The sequence below is a fragment of the Hypanus sabinus genome, chromosome 24 (genome assembly GCF_030144855.1).
Source record: "Hypanus sabinus isolate sHypSab1 chromosome 24, sHypSab1.hap1, whole genome shotgun sequence".
NCBI lineage: Eukaryota > Metazoa > Chordata > Chondrichthyes > Myliobatiformes > Dasyatidae > Hypanus > Hypanus sabinus.
Window position 1 is genome coordinate 22,254,608 of NC_082729.1, and position 12,104 is coordinate 22,266,711.

Genomic DNA, 12,104 nt, shown 5'->3' on the forward strand with positions numbered 1-12,104 from the left:
GTTTGAGCATGGTGTGGAATTGTCGAAAAGGGTCAATACAGGACTGAAGGAATTTACCTAATTGCGCGCAGAATAGAGAATAGTGTGGATAAACTTGCAGGACCGTTAAAGATTGGTAAGTATGATGTTAGAGGCACCATTCCATCATGGCTTAAAAATACCTATCTAGCTTAACGTCCAATGATAGACACCCTATGGAAAAGATAGGCGGGAAGGCTATGCACTTTTGACAAAAATGAAATCAAATTATTACAAAGAAGTGACACAGTATCAGAAGTTGATGAATCCTTGCAGATAGAGCTGAGGAACTGCAAAAATAAAGAAAACAGTACCCCGACGGCAGTAGTATACTCACCCCCAAACATTACTAAGGATGCGGACTACAAAATACAACGGTATATGGAAAATACATGGGAAAAGTGCAATGTTACATACGTCATGGGTATCTTTAATATACGGGCAGATTGGGAAAATCAAGTTGGTGCCGGAATACGGAGTGGGGGAAGGATTTCTAGTGTGCCCAGGAGGTGCCTTTTTGGAGCAGCTAGAGATTGAGCCCACGTGATGATCAACTGTTGTGAAAAGAACCGGGATTATTGGAGATGTTAAGACAATGTAAAGCTGAGGGAAAGGTGATCAGAGTAAGATCGAATTCACACAGAATTTTGAGAAGGAAGGTCAGGTGTGCCATTAGTACAGTGATGTAAAGGGAATTACAGCGACACGAGGGAAGAGTTGGGTTAAACAGATTGTAAAAAAAAATGACTGACAGGCAAAGGCTGGAATTTCATCACCATTCAGAATGCTTACCGTGCTATTCCACGCCCTCACTTCCGGAAGTCTGATCTCCCAGCTGTGCCTCTACTCCCTGAGTATATGCAGAGACTGAAGACTGCAGCACCAGCAGTGAGAAAGAAGAAGGTTTGGATAATGGAAGAACAGGAGCGCCGACAGGACTGCTTTGAATCAGTGGACTGGACTGTATTAAAGGATTCATCTTTGAATCTGGATGAGCATGCTGCAGTTGTTACTGACTTCATGAAAACCTGTGTGGATGAGTATGTGCCAACAAAGTCTTACTGTACATTCCCAAACCAAAAGCAGATGAACCAGGAGGTAAGCCGTCTGCTGAAGACTAGATCTGTGGCATTCAAGTCCGACAATGCAGGCCTTTAGCTTAAGACCAGGGATAACTTGCGGAGGACTATTTCAAGGGCGAAGGGACAATTGTGAACGAGGTTGGAGGCGATATCTGATGCACGGCAACATTTGAAGGGACTGCAGATATTACTTCCTATAAAGTGAAACCCAATAGTATGAATGGCAGCGATGTTTCACCACCAGATGAACTCAACGCCTTCTATGCATCCTTTGAAAGGGAGAACACAACTACAGTTCTGACGATCCCTGCTGCAGCTGATGACCCTGTGATCTCTGTCTTCAGAGGCCGATATTAGGCTGTCTTTAAAGAGAGTGAACCCTCGAAAGGCTAAAGGTCCCAATGGAGCCCCTAGTATGACTCTGAAACCCTGTGCAATCCAATTAGCGGGAACATTAAAAAAAACATTTCTAGCTGTTATGGACCGAGGTCCCCTCTTGCTTTATAAAGGCAACAATTACACCAGTGCCAAAGAAGAATAATGTGGGGTGCCTTAACGATTATCGCCCGGTAGCAGTAACATCAACAGTGAGGCAATGCTTTGAGAGGTTGGTTATGACTAGACTAAACTCCTGTCTCAGCAAGGACCTGGATCCATTTCAATTTCACTAACGTCACTATGGGTCAACGACAGACGCAAACTGCATGGCCCCATGGTGATTGAAAGAAGATGGCGGCGCGACGCCGCACCCAGCGGCCACCGGGATGAATATCTGTTAACTGTCAAATAGGATGCCATGTACAATCCAGATTTGATGCAGACGGACGTGAGAAGCACGCATGAACTTCTGGTGAAACATCTGAAATAACTGTTTCGCTGCCGCTGCGACTGAGCGATCGATAAATCTCCGGAGAGAAAGGACCCGAATGCTCGATTTGCCTGTTGCTTGGCGGCCGGGGCCGGGGTCGAAGCGCTCGGCAGAGATCGTGCGCAGTGCTCGCTGTCGGAGGGCTGGTCGGAGGCTTGAAGTTTTTCGGACGGACTCAGAGTTGGCTGTGGTCGGGTGCTTCCAGGGTGCTGCATCGGCACGTTTGCGGCGCTGGAGGTTCATGGCAGGAAGAGTTTTTCTTCCTTCTACCGTCTGCGTGAGATGATGGGTTATTGGGGACTTTGACACTTTTTTTTCCGTGCCTCTAGTTTTCTCTTTATCAAATTACGGTTTTGCTTTGCACTGTTGTAACTGGATGTTATAATTAGTGTGGTTTTTGTCAGTTAGCCTTGATTTGTCTTGTGTTTCTGTGATATCATACTGGAGGAACATTGTATCAATTCTTAATGCATGCATTACTAAATGACAATAAACGAGGACTGAGTGTCCTCATAATCTAATCTAATCTTCACACGGCTTTAGACCACCCGAACAACACAAACAACTACCTCGGGATGCTGTTCATCGACTGCAGCTTAGCATTTAATACCATCATTCCCACAATCCTGATTGAGACGTTGCAGAACCTGGGCCTCTATACGTCCCTATGTAATTGGATCCTCGACTTCCTAATCGGAAGACCAGGTACGAGGCATGAGTCTGTACGGATTGCTGATAATATATCCTCTTCGCAGACGATCAACTCTGGCGTACCTCAGGGGTGTATGCTTAGCCCACTGCTCTACTCTCTGATTACACATGACTGTGTGGCTCGGCATAGCTCAAAGACCATCAACAAATTTGCTGTCGATGCAACCATTGTTGGTGGAATCTCAGATGGTGACGAGAGGCCATACAGGAGTGAAATATGCCAACTAGTGGAATGGAGCCGCAGCACCAACCTGACACTCAAAGTCAGTAAGACGAAAGTGCTGATTGTGGACTTCAGGAAGGGTAAGACGAAGGAACACTTACCAATCCTGATAGACGGATCAGAAGAGAATTAGAGCAGTTTCAACTTCCGGGGTGTCAAGATCTCTGAGGATCGAGCCTGGTCCAAGCATATTGATGTTGTCATAAAGATGGCAAGACGGCGGCTCTATCTTATTAGGAGTTTGAAACGATTTGGAATATCAAGAATTGCGCTTAAAATATCTATAGTTGCACCGTGGAGAGCATTCGGACAGACTGCATCTCTGTCTGGTATGCAGGGGCTACTGCACAGGACCGAATGATTCTGCAGAAAGTTGTAAATCTACTCAGCTCCATCTTGAGTACGAACTTACAAAGTCTGCAGGACATTTTCAGGGAGCGGTGTCTTAGAAAGGTAATGTCATTATTAAAGACCACCAGCACCCAGAGTACGCATTTCTCTCAATGTTAAAATCAGACAGGAGATACAGAAGCCTGAGGGTACACACTCAGCGATTCAGGAACAGCTTTTTCCCCTCTGCCATCCAATTCCTAAATGGACTTCGAAGCTTTGGACACTACCTCACTTTTTAATATACAATATATCTGTTTTCGCACATTTTAATTCTATTGAATATACGTAACTAATGTACTTCTTTATTTATTAATTCAACAGCAAAATAAAAATGTAATGATATATTTCCTTTAAAAACTGTATTGAGCATTCCAATTCGGAAAAGCAGAACAGAGCACCACGATTAAGAGAGATCAACACCAACTTATTAGAAGAAATTTTCAATATTGCAGAAAAGGTTTACCAGTGGAAGAGCAGGACTCTCCAGGGAAGACATTGCCGCGATCTACGCAGACTATGTTTCGAAAAGGGTACGTCCAACTCCAAGAATAGAATTGCAGATCTCTTTCCTGAAGCAGAAAGGTTCCTTGCCACAATATTGGTCCAGTAGGGTCACAAAAAAATCTGAAAATACAGAGCAATAAACCAACAAATTCAGGGCGATAAGCGTATGAAATTTCAAGAAAATTATAGAAACTATTCATTACTATCCAGGTTCTTGCAGTGGATTAGCTCAATCTGATTACTTGCCCAGCGACAGCCAAGTGACAAACATAATTCACCAAAGCTTGCTTTAAAATATAAACGCATGAAATAAATCACACCTTACAATGGGCACTGGACTGATACCGAATCCCACAAAATCCATAATAACCGAAACAATAATAACCGACATAACAGTACAGAATAAACAAGTGTATCCCTTACCCAACAGGCAGGTATATGTTTAGGGGAAAAAGGAGATCCAGCCACTCATTTTGAGTAACATACACAGGACATTGTACACTCTCTCCCCACCAGCAAATGCCATGCCCTCATGGCATTACTAGAGTTCCCCAAAGCTTCTTGCATCACACAAAACCCAACCCAGGTGCAGAAAGCAGTGACATAACTACCCAGAGCAGTAGAAGTCACACTCGGTTCTCCCGGTACCACATATGTCAACCGCTCCGGGGGGCGCTTAATCCTCTGAGATCTCCATACCCCTTCTGCCCCACGGGGCTCCCTCGTCACCTGCGAACCCGCTGTCTCGGACACCCCAGGTCTACCTGACAGACACGCACCCCCTTCCTCACAGGGGTCCTCCCTCACCTGAGATCTCTCCGGCTCACGCTCGGGTTCCACCCTCTCTCCCACCAATCTAGGCTGCCTCTCCATCTGACCCTCAAGACCTTCCCTCCTCTCACCCAATTCAGTCTGGGAAGGGCCAGGAGCCTCCTCTCCTGGTACTGGAGCACCAGCGAATGGGAACAGGGCCCACTAATCTGAGACGTCCTCCTTTGAATCGGTAGCCATTCCCGGTTGAGGGACCCGTCCCCGCTCTTCAGCAGAGGGCTCTTCCCCTTCTCCGCGCCCTCGCAGAGTCCTTGTACTAGGCGGAACCTCCCTCTTGGGCTCCTTATCCACCTGCACCGCTTGACCCAGTGGCAGCAGGTGATTCCTATGGAGTACCTTGATAGGCCCTTTTTCATCCTCAGGTTTCACCCGGTAAACGGGCAGGTTCGGCATCTGGCTCTCTATTACATATGGGCTGGCCGCCCATCGATCTGCCAACTTGTGCTTACCAGGGAGTCCCGAATTCCGTAAAAGGACCCGGTCGCCCGGTAATAATTGTACAAACTTCACCTTTCGATCACACTGCATCTTATTCTTCTGATTTTGTTTGGTAGCCGCCGCCTCGGCCAACTCGTACGCCCGCTGGAACTCCCTCTTCATGTCGGACACGTACTTTAGATGGGACTTCCCGAGAAATTCACCCACTCCACCTCCAAAACACACGTCAATGGGCAACCTCGCTTCCCGCCCGAACATGAGATAATAGGGCTAATATCCTGTAGCATCATTGCGAGTACAATTGTAACAGTGAACCAATTGTCCAATATGACGACTCCACCTGCTTTTCTGCCCGATCTCCAGCGTCCCAAGCTTATCCAACTGAGTCCTGTTGAATCTCTCTGGCTGAGGATCTCCCTGTGGGTGGTAAGGGGTAGTCCTGGATTTCTCAACCCCAAGCATAGTCAGTAATTCCTGGATAAGGCGGCTCTCAAAGTCCCACCCGTGATCACTATGGATTCTCCTGGGAAGGCCGTAATGCACAAAATACTTCTCCCATATCACCTTCGCCACTGTCCTCGCCTTCTGATCCTTGGTGGGAAATGCCTGAGCATAGCGAGTGTAATGATCGGTGATGACTAAGACATTCGCGGTGTTGTTGGTGTCAGTCTCAATCGACAGGAAATCCATACATACCAGGTCCAGAAGCCCCGCACTCTACAAGTGCGACAGTGGAGCCGCCAACGCTGGCTGGGTCTTTCTCTGGATGCAACGACGGCATCCCCTACAGTATTCTTCGACGTCCCCCCTCATCCGGGGCCAGTAGAACCGGTCTTTGAGTAATCCATATGTATTTTCCACCCCCAAATGTTCAGAATCATCATGTAAGGCCTGGAGTACAGCTTGGCGATACTCCTCCGGCAGGACCAGTTGCCAACAGCGGGGTTGGTCCGGAGGCGTCGTTACCCGGTACAAGATTTTGTTCTTTAACTTCAACCGAGACCACTCCTTCAACAACAGAGGGACGCATGGGTGTTCCGCCTTCTCAGTCAACGCCCCATCCCCCTTCTCGACCGCTCTCCACACTGTGCCAATGCCCGGGTCATTTTGCTGAGCAGTTGCCACTTCCACCGGACTCAGTTCCGGCAACTGTTTAGTCCCCAGTGCGGTCAGGTCACAGTAAACTAGGGGTATGGCGTCGTCAAAAACCCCCAAATGGTCCACGGCTCGTTCCAGCCTCCCCTCTTCCCTCGGCCTTCACGGTGATAGCAAACTGACACATCGCCTTCAATCCAGGGGCAGGGACACTCTCCCACTCCTCGACCCTCTCCTCCTCCCCCGGCTCCCGACGAGACAATGCATCCGCATCGACATTCTTGCTTCCGGGGCGGTACCTCAGGCTGAAATCATATACCGACAAGGCCACCAGCCACCGATGTCCTGTGACATCCAGCTTCGCCGAAGTCAAAAGATAAGTGAGAGGATTGTTATCCGTTCTCACCTCAAACTTGGTTCCATACAGATAATCGCCCAGCTTGTCCACCACCGCCCACGTCAGCGCCAGGATCTCCAACTTGTGAGTGGGATAGTTTCTCTCCGATGGCGACAAGCTGCGGCTGACAAAGGCTACTGGTCTCAATGCTTTGCCATGCTCCTGGTACAGAACAGCCCCGAGACCCTCTCGGCTGGCATCCGTATGCAACACGTATGGCTTCTGGGGATCGGCAAAAGCCAACACCGGGACCTGGGTCAGTGCCCTTTTCAAAGATCGGAACGCCTCTTCACATTGATCATCCCATCTCGAGCCAAAAGGTTCCGCCGGGTTCCAGTATCCTCCAGCGTCCTGCCTCTGGTTCCCCGTCCTCTTCTTCCCCACCGGGGTATAGCCACACAACAGGTGAGTCAACGGATAACACACTTTGGCGTATCCTTTCACAAATCGCCGGTAATACCCACAGAACCCCAAAAATGAGCGCAGAGCACCCACTTTCTTGGGTCTCGGCCAGGTGGTCACGGCCTCTATCTTGGTTGGATCAGTAGCCGCTCCCTCTCGCGAAATGATATGGCCAATGTAGTTAACTGACGACTTGCAGAACTGGCATTTGTCCAGGGAAAGCTTCAACGCTTCTTCATTAAGCCGGCCCAACACCTTCAACAGCCTCTCCTCATGTTCCTCCAAAGTCGATCCAAACACTATCAAATCGTCCAGGTACACCAGCACCTCCAACAGATTCATATCCCCCACAATTCTCTCCATGAGCCTCTGGAAGGTGGCTGGGGCTCCGGATATGCCTTGGGGCATTCGTTCGAACTGAAAGAACCCCAGCGAGCAGATAAAACCGGTCTTCTCTTTATCAGCCGCACTCATCGCGATCTAGTAATACCCACTCCTTAAATCCAGCACACTGAACCACTTCGCACCGCTCAGGCAGGCCAACGCATCCTCGACTCTTGGGACAGTATATTGATCAGGGACAGTTCGCCGATTCAACGTCCTATAGTCAACACACATGCGCACTCGCCCATTCTTCTTCCGTGCCACCACTATAGGGGACGCATAAGGACTTCGAGACTCAGCAATGATTCCGGCCTCCTTCAAGTTGCACAAGTGCTGTCGCACGTCCTCAACATCTGCCGGAGCCAGTCGCCGGGATCTCTCTCGGAACGGGGTGTCCTCCGTCACCCGGATGGTGTGGCGAGTGTTTTTGGCGCAGCCAACATCAAACTCGCCCCGAGAAAAAACAGTTTTCATCTTCAGCATCTTCTCCACTAGCCGGTATTTCCACTCCGGCGACACAGGGGAATCCCCGAAGTTAAAGGCTTCAGCGGTCAACTCCCTTCGATGCTCCGATCCCTCCCCGTTCGGGGTCCTCACTGGTGCGCTAGACTCTACCGTCACCGGGAACAGATGTCCCAGCGGCATTCCTCTCTTAAAGGTGATTTCTCTTGCCGTGGTGTTCCTGACACTTATAGCTATACGCCTTGCATGTACCACCCCTGGTCTCTGCACTTCGGGCCTCACCAGCGCCCCCGCCGGAAATCGTGTCTCCCCTTCAAGATCGTCTGGGGTGTCTACTAACAGGGCTTCTCCCGTCGGCACTCCTGGGAATCTGGGGGTCCCCATCACTAGTGCTACCTCCCCTGGTCGGATCACCTTGGGCCTCGCCTGCATACACCACACCGTCCCTCGTTTACACTCCGGGTCCAGCCCTTGGGAGGCAACCCCTTCTGCGAACACTGCTCGAAATACTGGATGCACCGAGAGGGTCTCCAGAAAGTCTTCTCCCCCCCTTTCTCCTTACAAGCTCCCAGGAGCCGTCGCACAACTGGGGAGTTAGTCCCCACCAGGAGGGCAGCACCACCGGTTTCCACGGGGTCAGGACACACCAACACCAACGTCTCAATAGCTTCCGACACTCCCACATCGCCCTCCGAGAACTGCAATCTCACCGATAGGTAACCATCGTACGGGTAGTCACCCTCGCTCACACCCCAAATCTGCAGGGCGTCAAATGGGGTTACGGGCAAATGCTTTAGATATTGATTGTATAAAGACCGGTACAATAAGGTCACCTGCGATCCCGTATCAAGAACGGCTTTTCCGTAAATTCCCTCCATCCGTAGAACCACACTGGCACGGGGTCCTACCAGCACATCCGGAATAGAGGCGTGGGCACCCGGTGGTCTTCCGGCTGATCTCTGGGAACGAGATCCTTCAGAGTCTCCAGTCCGTTCCATCACTGAGCCTCTCCTAAGTTTCCCGACACCTCTCCCTTTTTGAGACATAGGGGGGGCTTGTCCTCCGCGGGACTCCTTGTCTCTCACAATCCCACCTAAAGTGTCCCTCCTCTCCACAGCTATAGGACACCCTCGGCCTTCCACAGTCCCTCCTGAAATGCCCCTCTTTCCCACAGTTAAAGCACACGCTGCCTGCCACCCATCCTCTCCCAGGACGGCTCCTGCTCCCAATCCACTGCACTGATCGCCCCTGAGAGTAGGTACCTCCCCTGTCCCTCCCCTCCAAAGGGGGTTCCCTACTCCCCGGGGGATTGTCATTCCTCCACCCAGCCACCACTTCCTGTATCGTTGAGGATCGCTCCCGTAGGCCCGCGCTCCTTTTCCGCCCTAACGCTCTCTCTTCCTCTCGCACCTCTCTAATCAGTTGCCCGAACGATGGAGGGGGACCTTTCCTATAGGCCTGCCGGATAATCCACGCCACCTTGTCCTCCTCCAGAGAGCCACTGAATAGCTGACTCATCCTCACGCTAGCCACGTCAGTCGCCTTCACTACCCCCCGGCGCCGGAGCCCCGAGAGCATCCCCTCCATCCTAAATATGTACTCGGAGAGCTTTTCCCCTCTCCATTGTTCCAGGCGTTGGAAATCTGCTAAAGGCAGTCAGGGTTCCCCTGACAACCCAAACGCTCCCTCCAAAACTTCTAGGCATTCCTCCACTGAGGCTCCAGGCTTCTCAGCTTTCAACTCCCGGACGGTTCTGGCTGCTAAACCCCTCAAACCTCCCACCAATCGCTGCCTCTTCTCCTCCTCTGAGCCTGGCCATTCCTCTAACATCAAAGACGTATGCTCGATCCAGGTCTCATAGTCCACCTCCCCATCCGGAGTAGGCTTGGCTCCGGAGAACACCCCCAGCTTAAGCCGTGGCCTCTCGGCCACTCCCACCAGAGCTTACTCACGACTCCCTCCTCCCACCTCACTTTACTAGTGCCGGGCACCTCTCTGGGGTCCACCTCTGGCTCTAACTCCTCCTCCGATGTCTCCTCAGCCTCATCCTTATAGGAGTGGAGCCCCCACGGCCCCTCCTCCCCCGGTACACTGACCGTCGCCGGCAGTTCCACCGTCCTGACTTCAGCACTCGTACGAACCAACAGCCAGCTGGACTCTACCTCTTTATCACACCGTCTAGCTACCAATTCATCCTGCCCAATACCCTTCACCGAACTTAAACCTCTCACTATCGCGTCTCCCGAAACTCGAAAATCCACTCCGCACACTACGCATGCATACTGTACTGGTGCATCTTCAAACTGGCACCAACAAAAAATCTTATCTCTGTCCATCTCCGCTCTGCTGCCTGCGCGATTCCACAGCCCCTGACAATCCAATCCCGGACGAACCCCACAAATGTAACCCTTACCCAACAGTCTGGTATATGTCTAGGGGAAAAGGAGATCCAGCCACTCACCAACCCACCTCCCGTACACGCAGGTGCTGTGAGAATCGAGTTTTGTGCCTCGCGCCCGCCAACTGTGTCAAACCCACAACAAATACCGTTATGACATACACTTTAAAGAGTTTACTAAAATTAAAAGAGTAGTAGGCAATACAATATATATATATATACAAGTAAAAAAACAAAAGGCGCCAACTTATCAAAGTTCAGTCTGTTTAGTCGTTGGAGCTCAATCAACGAACCATTCGACCCCTCGTCGCTTGCCTCCGACCTCCACGTCTTCGCCCCTCGGACCACGCCCGGGGGTCTTCCGAGCAGTGCAGCGCACGTCCACCTTCCTCGACGTCTTCCTCCCGCCAACAAAAACCCGCGAAAACCCCTCCCCCAAGTTCCCAGCATCACAAGACACAATAACATTCCCCATTGATTAACAAATGAATACAATTACCATATCAGCCATTCTAAAGTGAAACAACGGCGAGAGAAACACTTATCCGACAAAGAAGCATTCCTACTTGTAACAAACCAAAGAGGCCATTTTGCGTAACATACACAGGACATTGTACACAAGCAAGAACAGCTTGCCGAATAGATATATCCATTCCGAACACTCACAGCTGAAGGAAATACACCAGAATAATGTTGAATTAGAAGAGGAATTTGAACGATTTTGGAATGTGAACGGGGTAGACATTAAACACTCGAAAGCGCTTACACCAATACTCCCTCTGACAGAAGGAGGAAGAGGAACAACCGACAAAATTTGCACAACACTAAGATTAAACTTCTCAGGGTATATTTCCATCAACTAATACATATGTCACTATTCCAATACAGCATATGCAATTCTGAAGTGAGGAACGCACTAGTAAATTTAAATAAAATTACAACCCATAAAAGTGAAGAAATTATCACTATAGGAGAAGCCATTAACCAATGGAAAAGTATGACCCTCGATTGAAGGCATCTGTACAATTTGATCAGACGAGATATCCACAAGAAGGAGTCGTTTCAGAGTTGGAGACATGTTCTCAGAAACAGAGGGATACCTTGTGGAAATACAGGACCCGGTGGTTAACACACACACAAATATAATAATATCAAAAGACATAATAATTGACCAACAAATTAAGCCGATAAAAATGCAAAGTACATCCAGAAACAACTCAATCCGTTATATGATCTGCATCAGTTTAACTCAAGCTTCTTACTTACATAGGCAAAATCAGGTAACAAACATCATTCACCAGAAACTGATTTTAAAGTACAAATTCATAAAAGAACCATGCCTTACCATAACTGCACTTATTATCCAGTTTTAGAGTCCAACAAGGTAATTACGACCTATGCGTAACATACAAGGCAACCCATCATATCCCTTCTAATATAATCAAATAGAATAGACAAGTAAGACCAACTTACTTCATTGATAAAGCTATTGCAAATACCTGCCTAATGAAGAGCCACAGAATCATACAGAACTACTGTATTGAATAGGCCATTCAGCACGTCCACTACATGCTGATCTACCTGTTTGCATATTTCCATCTACCTCCACACGGAGTATAGTTTTATATAATTCCCATCCAGGTACATGTCCACAGTTCTCTAAAGGTACGTTGCGCACTTTCGATGTCTTTTTAGTGAAGAAATGCCCATTCACGTTGTCCTTAAACATTTTAACTTTCGCCCTGAACGTTCAATCTCTAGCTTCAGCCCAAACCAAATTCTGTGGGAAGTGCATTATTATATTTACCTTGTCTCATTTAGCCTCATAATTTTGCATGCCTCACATTCCGGTTACTCGTGTTTCACTGTGCATCAAATCTTAGGAGTATGTGACTGGA